Source organism: Anser anser, assembly GCF_964211835.1.
Source record: "Anser anser genome assembly, chromosome: 12".
Classification (NCBI taxonomy): Eukaryota; Metazoa; Chordata; class Aves; order Anseriformes; family Anatidae; genus Anser; species Anser anser.
In genome coordinates, this window is record NC_139733.1 from 20376044 (window position 1) to 20397608 (window position 21565).

Here is a 21565-nt window from a genome sequence, read left to right on the forward strand (position 1 = left end):
ATTCCAAGTACAAAGCATTCCTCCCTTTGCTCCTTTTAGACTTAGAGTTAAAAACTGAACAGTACTATTTCATTTCACTTTATGAATGGCGGGAAAAGGTATATCCATTCTTAGGAATTAAAGGGTTCTGATTTGCAGTAAATTTCAGAGCCTGACCAAAGCTGATGCTGGAGACGAGCTAGTGCTGCAATTGGAAAACCAACGTGGAAAAAAAAAAGTCAAAAGTGTAACTCCCACATTATCTGCTTTACGATGTTTTATTTCGTTTCAAGTTGAAATACCTCAGTTGGATTTTAAAAGCAGGACAGTTCTGTTGATTTCCATGAAGAATAAGATCAACTTTTTGCTTCCCTCACATTCCTGCTGTCATGTTACACAAGTGGGAAATCCTGAAAGATCAGGTTGTCCTACAAACACGCTCTTCACTCCTCATCCATCCAGTGCTGCTGAACGAGGCAGGATCTTTTAATTGAAGCTCATGTTCATTTAATTAGAGACCATATAATTATGCACAGGCACAAGGGGGCAAATTAAGGTTGCACAGTCAATCTCAGTTCTAGCATTTCTAACTTTCAGGTGCTTGACTTTGCATCTTTAACAACATGGAGAGGATGTTATTGCTGCTCCTCTCTCCGCTAGACCTTGCCAAGTTAGAAGAAAAGTTGGATTTCTTTAATAAGCAGCATTTGGGAGGGAAGTTTTGTAGCAACTTTGCAACACAATATTCTTTTCAAATAAACATCTTCTGCTTGTTCTGAGAGCTCAGCTCCAGACACCCGCCCCCTCCTGCGTTCTCCCAGACCACACACATTCAGTTTCTCTAAAAATGTTGGCTTTCACACTGTAGCAGCTAGTTAACTGGCTCAGTAATTTAAAATCCCCATAACAGGAATGCTCGCTGCTTACACCATTACTGTTTCCACTGAGAAGTTATTCTTGTTTCAGTATTCTTCAGAGCTATCAAAAATACTTCTGTGTAGTTTCAAGAGAGGAGTCAGGATGCAGCAAAACTTGGTTTATGGAACTCTGCCTCAGGAACCTACACCATGCCTCGGTTAAAGGAAAAGAATATTTCCTAAGCCACACCAGAAAGCATGGAGATCTTTGCAAGCAATTTAGGTCCCTATCCCCTGCCCAGCTTAATAAGGCTACGATATGACTACTCTCGCTTCAGAGTTTGCACAAGCACCACCACTATAAAAGACACGGGGTTTTGCTTGCTGCCACAGAGTTGGTAGCTGGAAGGACGCTGCTGGCATTGCAGGAGGATGCAGCTGGCCGTGTAGCAGCACGTCGCCCGAGGGCTGCCCTCTGCTTGGTGCTCAGCTGCCCCCTCGTGCAGCACCATCCTGCCCCAGCCTGGAGACAGGTTATTCCCCCCCCGCTGCAGGTGCATCCTGTATTTGTGGATTTGGGCCTGAAAAGTAGAATACCTAAAGAGAAATAGCTGTATTCGATATTCAACAGGCATCTTTATTTCTTTTTCAATGTGCTTCTGAGCTGAAGGATTGGGCTGTACCAAGAATCTTTGTAAAGACCACAGAGCAAAAACGTCTCATCGTCTTACAGGGCTTGACTGCAGCAAGGGTATTAAAAGTGCTGTTAAAGGCAAATGGCAATGCAGGGTAAAATACATTCCAGTCAATAACTCTATTTACAGAGCAGACTAAATCACTGTTCTTTGAAACCAATACCATGTATCACAATAAAACGAATAGCAGTTGAAAAGGAAGCCCTTTCCTTGACAGCTGATGATATAATCTGGGAGACGGGGCCTGTTGCTTATCCTTCAATTGCATTAAAAACGCCAGGAGACTTCAGGAGCAAGAGCAGTCTCTGTTAAGTGGGTTAATGTTAACGGGACATACACAGATCACAAACCTCACGTCTTGAATGAGAAGCAGGTAGGTCACTTCTCTCTGCTGCTCTCATGTTTACAAGATCCTTGACCCCTCAGGAATGAGTCTTCTCATCCTGCTCTCAGCCATTGTGCAGGACCAGGAGTACTGGGTGAATGTTTTTGTTGAGGAGTGTGGTTCACAGGTGAGCAGATGGGAGGGAAAGGCAAAGCTCTCTGAGCCCAGGCCAACAGTGCACCCGGGGGATGGAGGAGGCTGCTGCATAACATCCTCGTGCCTGAATCTGGAAATGAGTAATATTTAGGACTCGAGTGCAAAAGAAATGTCAGGAGACCAACACTGTTAAAGTGGATAAAACACTTCAGGAAAATAATTCTAACACTTGAGTCGTATTTTACATTTATGATGACACCGTGTCAAAATAAGCTTTGATGAAAATTAACTTGTGGCTGAAGGAAGGAATATATTACAAGACTTGCATTTAAGCCTTTTTAGAGAAGAGTTTGTTGTTGAATGGCAACATTTCTTTTGGGTTGTTCTTGAGATGCTGGAAATTTAAACCTTTTTTTTTTTTTTTTTTTGGAAAAGTGTAGCAAACTAACTCAGAGTTGATTGTTTTCCTAGGAAAAATACCTCAGTGGGTGTTGGGATATTTATCTGCACAAGCTAATCAACTAGTCATTGTAATGGGGGCTGACGGTTGTGGCATCTTCATAATATTATATTTTTTTATTATGTCTTCTGTCGGTGGGATCATATGCTTGAGTAGCTGTCTTTGAAATCCTTGTCACAGGGAGTGTGACACCGCACCTGTGCCCGTTTGGTGTTAGAGCCTTTTAAGAATATTGGCATGGATTTTAGGAGCCAATTGAACAGCTAACCTCCAGAGTACAGTAAAATAACTTTATTAGGCATTATAAGCGGTGTCATTGAATTTGTTTTGTCTCTCTCATTAAATCTGCACAGTTAGCTGTTCATTTTGAATCCCTGTAGTTATTAAATACTCATTCTAGAGCACAACCAATATTATATTAGCAAGGCTACAAACGAAGTTTCAGAATTCTAAGGCACAGAGGCTGTTGGCAGAACGAAGTAATGGTGAGTTTGCTGTAGGCGGGGGTTGATGGACACGGAGCTGTCCTGAAGCACTGCAGGATGCTCTCGCTACGGCTGTGACCAACGCCCGCGGCTTGGTGACTGCTGGTGGCAGGAGTGGCCACCACCAGCGGCTTGCATTGATTGAAGCAGCCAACAAGAGGTTTCTGAAATTGTCCCGGTAATGATGAAGAGGCCCCCCCTCACCTGCTCCTTAAGGGTGACATATTCTTTTAAATTCAAAAGACTCGCAGCGATTTTTCAGGCTGACAGCCAGGAGGCTCTGTGGCAAGCAGCTCTTCAGCCCCGCGTACCTTCTGGGCACTGCTGGGTCCCAGAATTTGTCAGCTCCATGGCAGAGAACTTGGTGGTGGTGGTGGTTGGACCTACCCGTGCTTTGATGTAGTGTGGGCAGCCTTTTGAGGCTGGTCAGGAGAAATACAGAAATGAAGCAAGTTGAAGGGTCCTGAGGAGGCTTGACTTATGCAGCTTGGATGAATTGGAGGTTCACGAGTGTCACGTGGAGGAGCTATTGCTAACCCTGCAAGTTAGTGTATGGCAAGTTTTTTCACATGCAGAACACTTGTGTAATGGATGTGGGAATGCTGAAGAATTGTTGAAGGTTACTGGATATACAGCACATCCTTTTAATGAGGCAGTTACGTTAGTTATGGAGTTGGGAGTAGCAATTTCTTTCCTTTCCTTTTTTTTTTTTTCCCCCTCCTGTTTAGAATAACTTCAGAAGTTTAAATTCCATGTTTTTTAGGAAAGTACTGTAGAACAAGTTGAATTTCCTTTAGTGAATGAAATAATTTTTTTCCTTCGAAACTAAATGTAACAAGAATTTAATAATTCATGAATTGAGCTTCAACATCTTTTAAATAATAGATAGACTGTCATGCCAAGTTCAGCTGCAAGCTTACAGAGCATACGTTTTTATGTTTTTCTTTGACATTTTGGAGAATTACAGAACAACAAACATTTATTTTGTATTTCTGCTCATTTCAATATTTTATTCCTTTCAGGTTGATTTAGGAAATAAAAGCCACATTTTTCCCCCAAAAGTAACTAGCTTCGGTTTCTGATGGAAAAAAAAAATAGGAGAGAGAGAAGACCCAGGTATACGGTCATAAATGATTCACTGGACTTTTGGATGACAGATAGAACAGTTTCATAATAACTTTGTTTATTATTTTTCTTATCAGTGGAATCAGATGTTTAAATAGCTCTACTGCTAAGTGCTGTGAGGTTGACTAACAATTACACCTCTGTCACCTCTGCTGTCTTTGTCCCTTTCAAAATAATCAGGCTGGATTTATTTTATTGGTTATATTTTCCCCTCCTCGATAAAATAGCAACAATTTCCAGTTGATGTGGCAAGTTGCAGAAGCAGCATGTCATTTAGTGATATTTTTGGGTATGGGGTGAATGAGTAGTCTCCTGCTTAAAGCAAAAGGAACCCGGCTGTCCCTGCTGCTGCCTTTCAGAGTAATATCAATTCAGTGGAGGAACAACTGACTCCCAGGTGATGGATTGTCTCGTCTATCTTGGCACGAACTTCGAAAATCAGTGGAAAGGTTACAGCTGATTTCATGAATAGGTATCCTCACCTCCTTTATTTTGGAAAAAAATCTCGAAGTGCCAGAAATGGAAAGACTCTTTTCCTCCCTTCCTTCCCATGAATGTGCACCTTTTGCAGCCCCCCCTCATTTTTTTTTGTTTGCAGTGGAAGTTCATGCCAGAGTTGGCAAGGACAAAGACAGTTATTTTTTAATTAATTTCAGTTTTGTGTAACTTGTAGGACATCCTAGCATGAATACTGTTCAGTTAAAGACTTGAAGTCTGTGAAACGAGCGTGTTGATGAGTTCTCTACTCAATCACAACACGAGTTGTACCAAATGAAAAATCGGGCCATGGGGATTTGTTTGAACAGATGTAGTTGCAGTTCTAGAGTGAAAGTTCTTAAATGTCTCTGGTAATAATTTATTGCTGTGATTTCATTTTTCCTTTTATGTTTTCCTAGTCTGTGTGTGGAACTGAAGAAGCAGAGGCGTAAGAGGTGTATAAGAATCCAATGCAGAGTATTTGAAGTGGTTCACTCTCAATTTCTGTGAAGGGTGAATAGTAGTTCACTGTATCTATGGTTTTGTCTCATACTATTTACAAACTATGAACTTGCCTTATCAGTCAAATGGGAAAATCAAAATTTTAAGGGAATCGTTACCTTTTCAACTAGATATTCCAAGCCTAGAAAGATAACATTGGCACTTATGGTGTATTAACGGGCAAAAATCAATCAAAACTTCACTGTGATAAATGTTCCCACGTGTGAAATTACAATGAATCTGCAATCAGTTCCAGCTTGTTCAACTCCATTGGAAATGGTTCAGTAATCTGGGTGGTTATTTGCAATAACTCATCAAACTGATAATAATGTTTATTGCACCATATGTTATCGCTTAAGTCTCAAACTGCAACTTTTACAATTTCATTGAAGGGGAAATAGGTTAATAATAAAATAAGTTAGAACTTGAGTTCTCTTTCTTTTCTTTTGGAAAGTTGAGTCTATTTCTTGGAGCCTCCAAAAAAGGAGAAGGACTGGCAGTATTCCTATCACCTACCTCGTGCACCAAGTTAGGTCGATCTACCAGCCTAGCTTTTTGTAGAGAAAGTGCAGAAAAAGTTATTTGGCAGAATGATTTGGAGCTAATAAATAAGGGTCACAGGCTAAGCTAGGCTCCCAGCTCTGCTACCAGTTGGACTCTTAGCCCATGAAACACCCAACAGAAGGAGGAAGGTGTAATCTGCCCTGGCTGGGTATTTTTAGCAGTTTCACCCAAACACTCGGGTTGTTATTAGTGGTCTTTGTAACATGGTTATAGCTAGGAACGCAATTTCTGGCAAAGATTTCTTGTACAGGAAGCTATAAAAATTCATTGCTAAAATGTAGTCTCTGCCCTAAAATTTTGCTAGCATATGTAGTTTGAGATTCAAGTCGTGAGATCTGGCGTAATGCTGTTTTGTTCTCCTTTGTTATACAATTTGAAAGCTGGGCTTCTGTGTTCACTTCTGATCTTTTATTTCTAAAAGATTTTGGAAAAAAAAATAATTCTCAGTGAGAATCTTTTATCAAGCACCTTTTCACACAGGGTATTTCCCTTTCTTATTGAAAATGTTGTGAGCAACTTAATCCCAAGGGGAAAAGAGTGCTAATATTCAAATATTCAGTGGTGATGGAAGAAAATAATTTGAACGTGGCAGTGCCATGGAAGGAACATTTTGATTAAAAATGCAAGAATATTCAATCATTCTATCTAGCAGACCATATGTACATGAAAAGCCTATCTTCATTCTTATCATTCTGGGTGCTCGTTTTCAGCAGAATGATGGATTGGCAAGATTCCTATTTCCACACCTTTCATCTATCTTCAGTACTTTCATAAATGTTGAATTAAGCAGTTTTTATGAAACTTATCATAAACTGGAGTGCTCATTGAAAGTGACTGTGACAAAGTGGATTCCCCTACTCTTGAACTTCAACAGCAATATTGCACGATACATTTATTTCTGCCTGGTTAAAAGCACAATTTTTTTTTTTTCTTTTCCCCTCAGTGTGAGAAATACCCAAGAAAATTAGAGAGAGGAAGACTGAAGGGATTTTGAGAAAAGGGAAACTCTTGGATTGAGATCTAGATCCTTATTTTAGCTGCGGAAAGTGAGACTAGTGCTTTTGTAAAGTTGATATTTTCTGTTTGTTCTTAATGTCATTTTATTCTGACACATTCCTTTCGAGATGGCCTCGTTATTTTGGTGTAATACCTTGAAGCCCTTGTCTGTCATCTTCCGTGTCTTTGGAACCAGTGCTGTCTTTTTTGTACCATGACTTGGGCAGACTACTTTGGGTTGAAACTAAGTCATGTTGGGCTTGAGGAAGCAAGGATGAGCCGTATGTAGATCTGCAGCTGGACAGCACCGCTGACAGTTTGTTGCAGCAGACAAATTTCCTCTTGGGTTGCGTGTCATGAATCTTCCCATGTGAGAACTTGATGGGGCTATGTTTCCCCACAGCAGTGTGACTCCACAGTCGTGTGCAAATGCCTGCCTTTATCGGGCAGTTTGTCTGCTCTGGAGCTGTCAGAGCCACATTACGTTACACCTGCTGGCACTTCTGCTACTGCGATCTCCCATGAAGTATCTTCCAAATAGGGTTTATGTTTTTCCTGGGGAAAAGATATATAAATGCTTGATTCACGGGAACACATGGAACCTGCAGATGTATCGGTGTCACTGCTTCCCCCAGTTACTGAATTAAATGGCTGGAAAAGGGCAATCAAGGTGGCTGTCACATGCCATTGCATGGAAGTTACTGCAACATCTGCTTTGCCTGCTGTTTCAGAAACCACTGGTGCATATTATAATGGGGAATGGAATCACTACTACTTTTTTTCGTTTTATTGGTGAAGATTTTACATGGGGAAATGCTTAAATTATGCTGAGAATACCTTCTGTAAGTTACGGTAGGATGTTGATATTTCAACCCTGTTTAACGTTTTACCCTGTTTTAACGTTTAAGTTACAAGAAGCTTGGAAAAAGGACATTTCACTTCTTTTGTAGTCACACTGACTTTTATCCTTTCATCATTTGCCTGAGCACCTAAAGCTTTTCGCTTCTTGCTCTTGGGAGTGCCACCATTCATTGCCTGATTAGTATTTTTGATGCGCAGAGCGAGTTAATTGTAGCTATAATCATTGGAAGCGGTTGGTGTTGTAATTTGGTATTTTCTCAAAGAACCATTAGAAGCGGATGCAATATAAACTCCTAGTTAAAAGCAGTATGATGCATGGGCTTTCTGAAGGCATGGGGGAAAACTAGCTATTGGTAGCAGAACTTGTAGTTAGAGGCATTTATGTTGCTTCCCTCTGGGAGTATGATGGGAGGGTAAAACTTTTATGCTATCAGGCATTTGTAAGCAGTTCTCCAGCTGGGACTTTAAATTGGAATAGCTCCATTATTCACTTGTACCCCAGAACTCTTTGGAAAATCATCTGCTGCTTCTTCTAGCTGTGAGTGGCCATAGCCACATGTGCTGCTCATGAAAGCACAAAGGAAACGCTGCTTCCTGGACTTGGAAACCCCAGGCCATATTCCTCGTGCTTTCAGGTGCTGCTTGTGTCTAAGGCAGTCTCTTGCCTGGCAAAATGGTTTTAGATACAATAAACTCACCGCGTGCATCAAAAACATTCAAGTGAGTTGTTGCAGAAGTGATTTTTGTTCCTGAGTCCACAGCCAAAACTTTGGACGTGAAGCTGGGTACATGGCAGAGGAGGCGGAGGGAAGGCACTGAACCTCTGTCAGGCCTGCCTGGGAAGCGCACTTCAGCTGCTTAGTGTGAAAACGGGAGCAGCACCACCGTCTCCTTTTCCCTTGCTACCTTGCAGAATCTAATTTGAGACTCTGCATGCTTTTGGCTTATGCATGCTTTGGTTTATGTGTGCATTTGGTGTATTTTCCGGCAGTCTCATGCTTTCAGGTAGGCTTATAACAGCAGGTGAGGATGCTCACTGATGATAGCTTTGGGGCCAAAACATGCTTGTGCTATTCAGTTGCCTACATGAGTAGACAAACTCTGGTTCAGGTGTATTTTTATCCTGTCGTATTTAATTTTTCTGGCAGTAGTGCAGTGAGTGAATGGGTCAGTGCTGTTTTTGGTTCAGGGATCAGTTCCTCCTGGAGGAGATTGCGTCCAGTTTAAGACTGGAACTGGGTACTAGGAGGGTGGTGATGCCATTCAGATGTTGTCTTTGGCCTGTTGCAGTTTGTTTTGCTCTGTTTTCTCGCATTATCCCAAATTGGATTAGTAGATTGCTTCTCATCAGAATTCACCGTGCATTTGGCTTGGGGTCCCTGGTTACTGTGAGGCTGGGGACAGCATGGGCAGACAGCTGGAGCAGGCAGCAGCACAAAATTTATGAATGTGGTCCCCCAAATTGTCAGTTAAGTGAACTGCAAGGTCAAACAGCCAAGCTCAGACATAGTGTGGAAGAGCTGTTGACTACAGTAAGGCAGCAGTGGTTAACACCAGGGTTTTTCAGCAAAAGGAGTTTTAGGCAAATTAAGTTGTACTCAGCTTATCAGTATCACAATTTCTTGTTTTCTGAGAGTGCTGCTGGTGGCTGCGTACTGTATCTCACGGCAAGTACCTCTGAATTATTTATAACTGGCTCAATTTGCAGTAGTAGAACATGAGTGTTTTCTGGCCTAAAATTAGGCTAGGCAGTAGTCTCTCCTGAAGCCCTTGCCAGTTAGAAGTTGTTGCCAATCGCCAGTCCCACCATGTTTTACCAATTTTACCCAAGCTCTCGTAAACTCACTCAAATGCAGGCTATTTACAGCAGCCAGGCTGGGCTGCAAGCCTCCTTGTCAGGCTCTTAAACTCTGGAGAGCTGATGATTTCAGCACACATGGTTGTCATACCCATGAGACCTCCTTCTCCGCGCCCCGTTGATGTCACCATGAGCCAGCCCCGCATCACAGAACCTGCTTCAGTGACTTGAAGGTTGGCGGTGAGCCCAAGGGCTTGGGGTAGGTTTTCGGGCACACCGGTGTCATAATTGGGGTGTCTGTAGAAGAGTTAGGACTGTTTGGATGCCCTGCAGTGCTGCGACAGCAGCTGGAAGGAGCTCCTGGCTGCGGCCAGCTGGAGGACGAGGGGAGGCTGAATGCGTGGTGGAAGAGGCCAGCGCCATTGAACAGTTGGTTTGCTTCCCGAGCACGGTTTCAACCGGTATTTTTACTTACTTCACCTTGTGGGTGAAGATGCGTTTGCGAGACTATTAGCTTATGAATTTAAATTAATTCGTAAGTTTATCTTTTAATGAGTTTAATAATGCAATGTCGTTTTTCTCTCAATTTAGCTGAATGTGGATTCCTCATTTAGTTAAAAATTTGAAATCGTACAGGCTACACAAGAAATTAGGTTCTTAATGACTGTTTTATTCAATTATTATAGAGATACTTGCCCTATCATAGTTAATGTTCCATTTTGAAATTAACGTTTTACACTACCTCTCAAGCCACTTTTTAAACATGATATTTTAATGCAATTTTTAACAATGAGATTGGAAAAAATTTGTTTTGACTGGAAATTAAATTATTTGCTGAAAATTGGAAAACGGTGGTTTTAGTAACCGTTAAAAATTTTTTAAAACCAAAAGTTAAAAGTTAATTTTAACAAAACTTCAACGTTTCTTGGCTTAGGAAAAAAAGTCTTCAAAGTCTGTTATTTCTCAAGTGGCGCTAATAGAAATTGAATTATTATTGTAACTTTTTGTTGGTGGGTAAACTTTTTCTTCAGTAGCAATTATCGATTTACAGAAAATTGATAGATAAATGTGACAGTATGGATAATTCAGAAAACAGTTTTCTGCAAGGAGGGAGAGTAGGAATTTAGGAACATTTTTAGACCTTATTCATCATGAGTGAAAGTGGCTAGTAGTTAGATGAAGAGATGATTGGAAAGGAAAGGCTAGAGGTGTCTTCTTGCAACAACTACTGTGCTTTTCCTGACATACCATCACATAATGAGAGGAATATTGATGAGGAGAGGATCCTAGAAAAATAGGAAAATATGCAATCGGATAAAATGGAAACACATTTCAGAGAACTGCATTGGCATCTGCTTATTTTGCAGAGCCCCATTTAAATAGCAAGGCTGCAATGTGATCTAGTTCAAATAAATACTGAGCATTAAGGTGACAGCTTAAGTGCATTGCATTCAATGGTAGTGGGCACTGCTAAGGATATAGTTTCTTTTTAACAGTAAGTAGTAAAGTGTTGTAGTAAAAATGGAAATCTTAGCAATACAATAAATAACCGAACTGCTCTGTACAGTGATACATCAGAGAAGAAGCTTCACCCGCAAGGCGCCGCTCTGGTATTGCCAGCCAAAAAGCCTGTAGGCAAACTAACAGGCAAGTTATCCCCGAGAGGGTGGCAAGACGTAGGTCCAGAAAGTGTGACTGAGCCCGTAGTCTAAGGCGTGTGGTGGTGTTTTTCATGTAGTTCTCAAGTAGTGCTAGAAATTGGGTGTTGGGTGTTGCTTGGGACAAAAGGAGCAGGAATGGCCTTGGATGTGACAGTCATTGGAGAGCCAAAGGGCCTGTGTGGCTGCAGGGTGTTATTGGTTTTTGTTTTGGCCTTTTTTGGACAGGGAGGAAAAGCATTGGGTTCTTTCTGCTTGTTGTTTTGTTTTTGTTTTGTTATTTTTTCTTCCGTGCTACACGTTTCACTCATGCCAAAACCCTCCTGGTATTCCGAACGCCTGGAGAGCTGTGTCCTGTAGCTTTGTAACCTAGCTGTCAGCTTTAGCAAAGAGTCTGCAATTAAAAATTCACTGAACTGTTAATTGCAAATCAGGGTCAGCTGGATGACTCAATTTCAGGCATCCTCCTACCTGATCAAGGGTTTAGAAGCAGTCATTTGTCTACTGAATCAAAAGTCATTTGTCCATTGTAATTACACCCCATCAGAGTGTATCCTGCAAAGAGGTGCTGGAGAAGAGCTTGCAGAACAGGCCGCGTTAAGAAAATTGAAATGGAGCTGCAGCCAGCGTGCCTGGAAGTGCTGCTCTGCGTGTGCAAAGTGATCACTGCACACTGAGTCACGCTGATGCCTACCTGGGCGTCTAAAGAATCTGCTCTGAGTCTGATTGATGTAAAACATCTTCACCTCACTGTCCTGTAGTTCTTGTCCTTAAAAGTATATCTATTGCTAACGAAAATATGTTTGTTTCCATTTAAGTAGGAAAAAAAACCAAAACACCACAACAAAAAGCCCCACAGTTTATTGTATTCTCCTTGTGCACAAGTGGTTGCCATTCATTCTTGCAGATTCTAGCTCCAGTTACATCTGTACTATCCAGTCAAATGCTTTTGAGAGACGTTACTAAGGTAATCTGGTATTTAGCAATGATTAAGAAAAAGAATGACGCAAAGATAAATAGATATGTATCCTGTTTCCTTCCAAGTGAAATCCCGAGAAATTTTTATGCTCTAGACTGGCCAACCATCTTATGGAAAGTAATATTTTGGCATGACGTGCCTTAGTCTGGCGAATTCTGTTCTTCCAGAATTATTGTTTCCAAGTTCTTTCTTTCTTTCTTTCTTTCTTTCTTTCTTTCTTTTTTTTTTTTTAATAGTGGTTTTTATTTCTTCTGTTTTCTAGAATTTAGAAAGAATTATCCAGATATAGGTTGCTAAAGAAATTTAAGTGGTTGATGCATTGACTTGAGAATTCCTACAGTTTTTAAAAGCTCCTTCAATTGCAGGTAGCAACGTTAGCTCATTGTGTTCAGATCACATGCACTGAGCAACAGTTTTTAAATAAAGGCTTACCGCTGGCCCATTGATTTAAGACATCTTTTACTGCGGGGTGTTACCTTGGCCACCAAGGTGGTTTCGACTAGGCTTTCCTGTGTGGGAGTTGTGAGATAGCAAACCTTTTTAAAACAGCTTACATGGCAATTAATATTAAAAACTGTATGCAATAATCCCATTCTTATTTCAGAAGAAATTAATGCGCATTGTTGAAAAACACTTAAGAATAGGAAGGTAAAAAACGACATTTTATTCTGTACCATTTGCAGAACTTAGTGCGCGGACAGCTTGCTTTTCCCTACCTGTTTTTATTTCATGTGAAAGTTCAACGACTCTGTTTCTCTTCATATATTACTTCTCTGATCATCATCGGTATCCCTTTGATGGGAAAGATAATGCACAAGTTGGCTACTGCGTGGAGATATCCACTAGAAATACAGATGTATATTTGATTATATATTTCTTTCCATGTATACAGGACAAAATAAAGGAAGTAAATGGCAGGGTGGCAACAAAGCAGCAGTTTCTGTTTTCAAACTAGATGCTGGATAGCTTCTCCAAATGAGTTCTTCATGCCTGAAACGTGGTCACAGATAAAACTTAGGGAAGCGGTGGGAGCAGCTCTGGAGTTTACAGTTTATTTGAGTGACCAGTCAAAATACTGGCACAGCTGCTTGTTTGGGTCACTGTCGTAGGTCTGCTTCGCTGGGTGAAGGAGCCTGGTGTGTAAGGTTTTGGTTTTGTGTACCCAGAGTTCTCTGTCTAGTGTAAGAATTTAAATATGAGGTCTGAAATTGATCCGAGTGCTCTGTTCTGTGTCATGTGAAGAGTAATAATGTGCTTAAATATTTACCAACCCCAAACATGTTAACAATAATATAATAATATGTACTGTAGGAATACCAGCTCATTAATTTACTGAATATTGCATTGAATAGGATAAGAGTCGGCTTTGTCTTTGCTTTAGTATGGTAATCTTTAAACCTTGGCTTATTCAAAATAAATCAAAAAAAAATTTTTTTTTTGGTCATCAGTAATCTGCTTTATTTAGGACACATTTCCTACTTCTAGTCTCTCTGCTGGCATTTATCTGCTCGCAAATGGATTTATTATCAAGTAATCCTAGTTTTAAACAAAATGTCTTTTGCTATCTCAAAAACCCAGGCTTTTCTGTGTTTGCTCTTCTACCAATTAAGTAGCGTGAGTCAACGAAAGCCTTTTTCAGAGCGCCATCCAAATAGTGGTGTAGAAAGAAATCCTGATGGCTACTCCACAGTTTAAAGCAGGTGGTGGATAAACGGCTCATTCAAGCAGAGGGACTGGGAGAAGCAGGAGGATGGGTATATCTGGCAGTGGATTCCTTCACTCTGTCTCTGCCTCTTTACCGCTGAGCTATTCCATCCCCTACGTGCCTGGTACGTCATGGTGTACTTCTACAAGTTACTGACTGCGGCTGCATAGTGAATCATATTTATTTGCTGATCCATTTCAGAAAGAGATGATGTTTTGAATAAAATAAAAAAGCATTTTGATTGGGTTGCTTTTCTACCAGGGTAGTATTCTGTGAAATTGTGTGGTAAGCGTGCCCCGACAAAGGAGAGGTGTCGGGGACTACAGGAGTTGGGGGCATGACAGAACTGCCCATTTTGGCAAGAACATCATTTTAGTGTAGATTAGGCCAAGGAAACTGCTGTGACCATGTTGCATCTTTTTGTTGACAACTTTTTTCTTCCGTCTCCCTTTGGTATGCTCTGTCTGTGCTGTACCTGCAAGTTGTGCCTCGTCTTTCTGCACCTGATGTCCAAGTTCTCTGTGATAAGAAAGTGGGGAAGGTTTTGGATCTCGAAAGAAATTCTGCTGACTTCATGATGCAGTACCAAGCAATATAAGATGGTAGAGACTTGATTCATTCCGCCTTTCACATTTAGCTGTGACCTTCTTCAGCCTCAGGATTCATCACTATTCACAGAGATGAAAGCATCTCATTTCCATACCGGCACCCTTCCCCATATAGGAGTTGTTGGTATTTATGTGTAGTTGGAATAACGGAATAACCGTAAACAGGAGCATGCAGATAAGAAAATTACCAGCCATTTATTCATAAACTGGTCAAAGGAACTGCATCTTTTATCCATGGATAAATATAAAAGTAATCCCAGCCCGATAGCTTTGATACTGTAGATCTTTGTCAAAAGGTTAGGAGTGAGCAACAGAGGCAGAACTGAACTATCATCTTAAAACCGAACAAAGGGATGAACAAACAACCTCCCCCCTAGAGAACCTCTACTCGTTTTTTGTTTTCATCAAACCCGGGTTCTTATTTTGTTTTCTCTTGCATATGCAAGGAGTACTGTAAATGTCTGCATTAGTTTGGGTGGTGTGGTTTGGGTGCAGGCATCACATTTAGTTGTGTGAGTGTTTCTGAGCTCTGAGGAGGTGCCGTGGGCTGCTGCCAGGTGCCCCCGCACACATTGAACGTGGCCGTGCTGCCTGGCTTCACTGAGCATTCAGAAAGGTATCGAGCATTTAGGACTGAGAAAGGTGCAACAGAAATTGCTCAGCCCTTCTTTTTTGTGCTTTTCTGCTAGGGTGGTGATGGGGATTTCACCAAGTGAAAGATACTGCAGATAAATTTGAAACTAACAAAGAAAAAAAAAACAAAACACCATGCCAGTAGGTGCAAAAACTCAACCGGACTGGGAAAGGGGAAGCCAAACAAATGTGAAATAGACATCTGAATCTGGGCCTGCTCCTTGGCAAAGAAGGCTGGTAAAACCTCTTATGCTTGGCTGTACCCTCGGGAGCACAGCATATGCTGGTGCCTGAACACACGTTTCCCAGTTCCTCCCCTCGCAGAAGACGGGATGTCCTCTGCCATGGAAAGGGATGCAAGGGGCGTGGGGAAGGGCTGAGCAAGGCCGGGTCGTGGTTGGGCTCCTGGGAGAGCAGTGGCCAGCACAGCTGGGCTCCTTGTACCTCCTGCCAGGGACTGCCGCTGCCTTCTGCGGTTGTTTGGCCAGGATTGCAGCTTCAAGGCACTGCAGACAGGTTTGTTAGTTGTGTGCGAGGCCGTGTCTTTATGGGATTTGTAGCTGGAGAACTTGGGGGCTGACCAAAACAGCAGTAAAATGTAGTGTTAGCAGCAAGGAGCTTCCTGGCTCTGGTCCTTGGGAGTGCGCACAATGACAGCCGGCTTAAAAAGCAGTCAACGACCTCGCTGCCGTTGTGCTGTTGTACATCTGTGTTTCCTCAGCTAACAGTCTTGTGTTGGTTCGTGCCTGCTGCTCCTCGCCCAAGTCGTTTTGTGCACACCTGCAATGAACAAGATCTTTCCAAGTTTTTGGATGATCTCAGCTTTGGCAAATGAAAGGACAATAATGTCTGATCGATATTGCATGGCTTCCCTGCCACTTGCAGTTGCTCGCTTCTGCTTGTTGTATTCATGCAAAAAGAAAAAGAGCTGAGAGGAACATCACTCTTCAGCCAGATGGAACAGGACACGTCTCCTAATACCCTTAGTTATGTGATGATGTATCGTTGGAGCAACTTATTTCTGAAAGAAGAGTAAAGATATACAGGATGTGCCTGCCTGTGTAATTGTGAGGAAAGATGATGGAGAATCCTGAACAAATCCCAACCTAAACAGATGATATTACGAGCTGTGATAGGCGTTGGTTCAGATGCTGTTGTGCTCCCAGAGAAAGGCAGAGGAGGGACGGGAAGGAACCCAGGAGCCCTGTGGATAGAGTGGGTCAAGGTTCTCAGCTAGGGAGGTTGACATGGGTGTTAGAAGAGTGTGTGCTCTCTGAGCACAGGTGCTGGAGAAATGGGTTTTGTGAGGAGCCTGAAGAGCTATTTTGAGTGGTCCACATCCTGGCACAAAGCAGGGTCTGCCCTTTCTGCAAGTGGCCAGGACGGGGAGAAGTAGAAGGGTCCATACCCACCCTGGAAGGAGAACAACCTGAATTAGGCATCATCTCAGTAACTAGTTTGGGTGCGATGACGCTTGAATCAAGTCCCTCTAGTCCTTCCTATTCCATTATCTATTAATGTTATTCCTTAGCGGCAGCATTTAACCAGTTTTGAACATCTCAGTTGTCCTCTGGAGTGCAGGAGGAGAAGTCAGATGAGGGAAGGGCATGCTGGAGGGACTGGCCAATGAAGTGGCAGGTGGGCTAGTAAAGGAGAGGGGATGAGGCTCACAGCATGCTGGTCCAGGGCCTGGAGAATCACCTGGTGAGGAGAGAAATGAATATTTCATCACTCTTCATCACGATTATGGCACCATGAAAAGGCACAGAAAGGAGCAGAGCAGGAGGCTGGGAACACACATTGTTCCTTTAGTGGTGCTGTGGGTTTGCTCTGATGAATCTGTCTTGCATCTCACCCAAAGAAAAGGAGTTGGCTAATGATGTGCTCTGCAGATGGATCAGTGCTGGCACTTCAACAGCTCTGTATCTGGTACACAGGTGTTTGATTTTGTTTTTGTTAACAAGCCAACAGCAGGCAGATTTAGGGAAAATTGACCACAGTTACTGCTTAGAGACAGAGTTTCTCTCCCCGCTCCCAGTCTAACTCCACCATATGTTCGGCGTGTGAGCCCAAGCCACGACACATCTTCCAGTCAGCAGGCCAAGCTCACAGCTGGTGAAAGGTAAGGGTGGAACTACGCCTACCGACGTTACCCAGCCTCATGCCGCAGGCCGTGTTGCTTTGTAGAGCTAAGCAGACACCTCCGAAAATTGTCCCTGATTATTCGTCCTGTCACAAACTCCTGTCCCTTTTGTTGTTGCTTGTAAGCTTTCCAGAAAGCGCTCTTCACAGCAGATGTTTGCTAATGCAGAAGATGTTAGCGAAATTGTTGTGGAAAGTAGATTTCAGGATGTTTTTCATACCAGATGTGTTTACTGGATATGAGGCTTAAGCAAAGAAGTTGCTAGAGTTGGGAAAGTCTTCGTGTCAATTTAAAATTAAATGCTGCTCAGGTAGGAACTGTGAATTTTGTGCAAGAACGAATCAATCCAGCGTGTGCCAGAAAACCTGACACAGGTGCTAATGCAAGGAAATCTCTGGATGGATGGAAGAGAGAATAACACATTGAGGCAACGTGTAGGTAATGATCCACTGGATTGTAACTACATAAACTAAGAACTTTTTGCTGAAACTACTCATGAAATTATAATGGGGGGGTGGGGGTGGGGGAGAGATATTAATAAAAACTCCCATGCCTGTTGAAGTCAGTTTATAAGAGAGCATGGAAAAATCAATTGCAAAACATAACGTTAAATGAGTAATCGGTGGGCTGTCTGTTCTTTCCAACGTCTACAAATGTACCAATGCTCGCAGATAGGTTTTGTTAAAATAATTGCAGGTAGTACAATAGCGTTGAGATTTTCCAAACATAATACCTCCAGGAAGTTCTCAATAGCATCTGCTATTTACAGCAACTCTTTTCTCATAGCAATTTACTTAGGGCTGAAGAGAAGACAACAGGTCTTTCTTGTTATTCACCCTAGGTACAGGTTTTTAGATTTTATTTCATTTTATTTTTTTTTTTTGTCCTAGTGATTTTCTGTTTTTGGAGGAAGGATGTTTTCTTGGTCAGTTTGTCACAATCAGAAATGAAATAATGTAAATACTGTACGTGTCTGGTGTATCTATAACTGATAATCTCATAGCTGGAAAACAGAAACTGTTCCAGTGTCAGGGAGTCACCACTCATCCTGTTTATCTTCTGTTCGTGACATGTACAGCACAACCTGCTGAGGCACTGTTCCAGTGCATGCAGAAACACTCGTGGAATTTGAGTCACGAGGGAGTACAGTGTAGGGAAACAGTGCACATATTTTCTTTGGTGGTGTAACGGGGGTGGGGGGTGTTGAATCTGAGTGCCCTGCAGCTGCACACAATGCTCGAGGAAGAATTGGAAGGGGATGCCACAAGAAGACAGGGCAAACCTTTTTAAGAACGACGAGAGAACCATGTTCTAAGTGATTCAGAATTCAACAGTTCTTCATCTCTAAGACTTCTAAACTGCTTCTGCAAGCGTCATTTTATTTTGAATCATCGTAGCTTACTGGAAAGGTATTGTAGTGTAGGAGTTGAGGGCTGTGCAGTCTGTGTTATAGTTGTATTTATGATGATGTTCTGAAATAATATCTTAAGTTTTTATGAGACAGAATGACATTTATGAATAATTTATTCATGGCATGGTAAGCTGAACTATAGCATTTTTTTCCCAAGAGTTATTTGGAAGAGCTATTGGGAATAGAAAAATTAATGCTAACAAAAGGATGTCCCTGGAGGTAGGTTGGAGAGAGAGAGGTCTACAGGCAGCCTCATGGGAATATATCAGAATGTTTATTTATATATATATATATATGCTGATTGATTCAAATATTGTCAGGAATATGAAATGTACTTTAATATTCCTTAAAAAAAAACAACACCCCACCCATTAAATACGATCTGAAATTGGAATGCAGTGCCATATCCCAATCGTGCCAGCAGCACAGCAGGTTGCACGGCAGTGACAGCCGTAACCTCCGTGCTGAGGTGTTGTGGGAGTGAAGGGCTAAGATGGCTTTGGTCAAGGACGGCGCAAATGTATGAAACAGAAATCCATTGAGTGTTCCTGAATGTACAGAAACCACACATGTGGTTCAGCAGATCCTGTGAGCCAAGTTTATATAAGAATTTATATTCCAAAGAGGGGTTGTGTGGTTAGATGAAGGAGTCAGCTGGAAGAGAAGCCGGCGGGGCTTGCCCAGCCCTTGAAGCAGCTCAGGGTTGGAGACTCCATCTTTGGTTCTTCTAAATGCAGTTTTCCATTCTCCTGAAAACATCTACTGTTGGCTCTCCTGGGCTTGCCTTACCCGTGCTCTGCGCTGTCTGGATGCAAGTCAGCTTCCAACAGGGCCCATGCGGCTCTGTTGGTGCCATTGCCCGCTGGAGGGAGGAAACGTGGTGCAGGAGCCCGGCGTTACGCCGTGCTGGAGCATCTCTGGAGGCCCTGCGCCGTGCCTCTGCCACCAGAAAGCCCTGCAAGCAGAGCCTGAAGGCAGAGCACGGGCTGTCACCCTGCATTTACCCACCTCGCAGGGCTAGACATTGCCTCCCAGCCAAGTCATGTGCGCTTCAGCATCCCATTTAGATGATGCCAAACATGTTGCAAATCCTGCCTTGGTATTTTTCCTGTCGTAGCTTGTTGTTTCCTTTATTGTGCGACCACTCATCAGGGAGCTGTTTTGCAGGGATTTTGAATGTCTTGCCCATAAAAGCCGCGACTTTTCCTATATTTAGGAGATAGTGTGTTTTATTCCTCTGCGATTTGTTTTGCCTAAACTAAGCACTTTGCTTCAAAAGGGTGTCCTTGTAAATCTTTGTCCTTTTAAATTCAAAGGTCAATGATACTTTCTATATGCAAATTCAGTTGTTAAATGTATTGCACATTACTACTCCTGGCAGATGGGAAAAACTGCAAATTTATCATGGTGATGGCTTCAGGAACAAAGTAAGCAATTATAGACACAGTATGACAACTAATGACAGTCTCTTTTATTCTCTAGTGTTTTCAGTAGCCTTTCATATGAAAGAAGAGGAATAGAAGGTTACCTTAGCGGTGTGTCTAAATCTAAGCCAATATTACCAGAAATTGTAATATATAGCCTTTGTTGTTATCCATTTGAATTCAGTTTATCTTCTGGCTCTTTATAAAACCTCTTCCTGAAGATGCATTAATAAATTCAAGTTTATTTTGTGTTAAACTTTGGATTTGTTTCTTGTGCACCATAAGGAATTACAGGCAGCTGAAAGGAGAATATTCTGCTGAGAGAAGTTAACTTTTTTCTAGTCCTATATGCTGGATACACCACACTAATACTCAAAAGTAAGATATTTTATAAAGTAGATGGCTTGTTTTTATGATGATGATGGTGTCTGTGAGCTCTACATGGTCACTGCTCTGCTCAGCCAGGTGTTGCGTTAAGTGCAGCAGATCACAGTCTGACTGTGCAGGTTGTCAAAGAGTAAGAGAAGTGGAGGCTTGAAATCCTCTTGTTATGGGTGGCGACTTGCAGAGCTGCCCTCCGTTTGTAGAGGGAACAGAAAGTGTCAGCAGAGCCAAACAGCCCCTTCAGAAGGTGAGGTTTCCACTTGGCCAGCACGGGCCAGCCTTCCTGTGCCAAGCTGAACTGTTGGCCTGCCTTAGCACCCTCAGCAGCAGATGTCTGGGGGCAGATCGTGTTCCCACGTCTCTTGGCTGTACCCTCTTGGTTTAGATTTGAGCTTCAGCTCTCCTTATAAACTCAACCATATTTTCTTACCAGCTTGCAGTCAGTTGCTATATATTGATCCTTAGTAAATGTAGTGATCTGCACTCCACATGACTAATTAAATATGCCATAAATCTGCAAGGGAATGAGTACTTCAAGTGAAAGAATTCCTTTTTATATAATAATAATAAAAAACTCTATTAAAAATCAAGTTCTATCTGCAAGTGATTGGCACGCAGCTTGAAGTTATATTACCGCTGGTTTGTCCTTGATCTGCCGCAGTTTGTACCCCTGGAGTTTGTGCATATCTTTGGGTTCACAGCACCCAAATCCTCTGTACCTGCTGCCAAGACACACACACAGCTGGAGCTGCTCTGGCAGTGCTCATCAGCCCACCTTACTGACTCCAGGGAGACTACCAGTGTTATGCCAGCTAGAAATTTAGCTTGGCCCAGGTGAAACAAAGAGATTTTGTGCCTGAGGACGCTGTCTTACCTCATGATGACTACTGCAGTTTTCCCAGGGAGAATAACGATGTGCCTCTGCTGCCCATCCTGCTGTTCCGTGCACAATTAATTTGGGTGGGCAGGTGTTTTGCTTCCTCCCCTAGAAGGAGGCACTGATAACAGAAGATTAACCTTGCTCCATTTAAATTATAGCTGGCAAGCAAAATGCCTTGTCCCTCCCCAGACAGGGGGACGGATTTTCAGGAGAATAAACTGTCTGATGTTTAATGACTGCAAGTTGCCAGGACTACACTCCAGTGGGTCAGAGAATCCTGAATACTGATCTGCCACTGATTTATTTCCGCGGTGAGGTACGTGCTCCCTGTATCTTGTACCTGCAACCAGGCTTTTCCTGAATGTCTGCATTCAGTAAGATGCTGACCTCATCTGATGGTGCTAGCTTGTGCACGCCTCCCCACCTCGAGCTGCCTCCACTTGCAGCAGAATAATGACTTT

General features: G+C 42.3%; 1 long non-coding RNA gene across 3 annotated transcripts in view; it reads left to right on the top strand.

Moving 5' to 3' along the window:
• The window catches only part of LOC310879992, an 81852-nt gene that overhangs the window by 24766 nt on the left and 35521 nt on the right, over positions 1-21565 (top strand). Inside the window, exon 3 of one of the 3 annotated variants that reach the window (XR_014571315.1) lies at positions 577-682. The exons of the other annotated variants lie outside the window; for them this stretch is intronic. This is a non-coding gene — a long non-coding RNA (uncharacterized lncRNA). Of the gene's footprint in view, positions 1-576; positions 683-21565 lie in introns of those variants that run through there. 3 annotated transcript variants of the gene reach the window in all.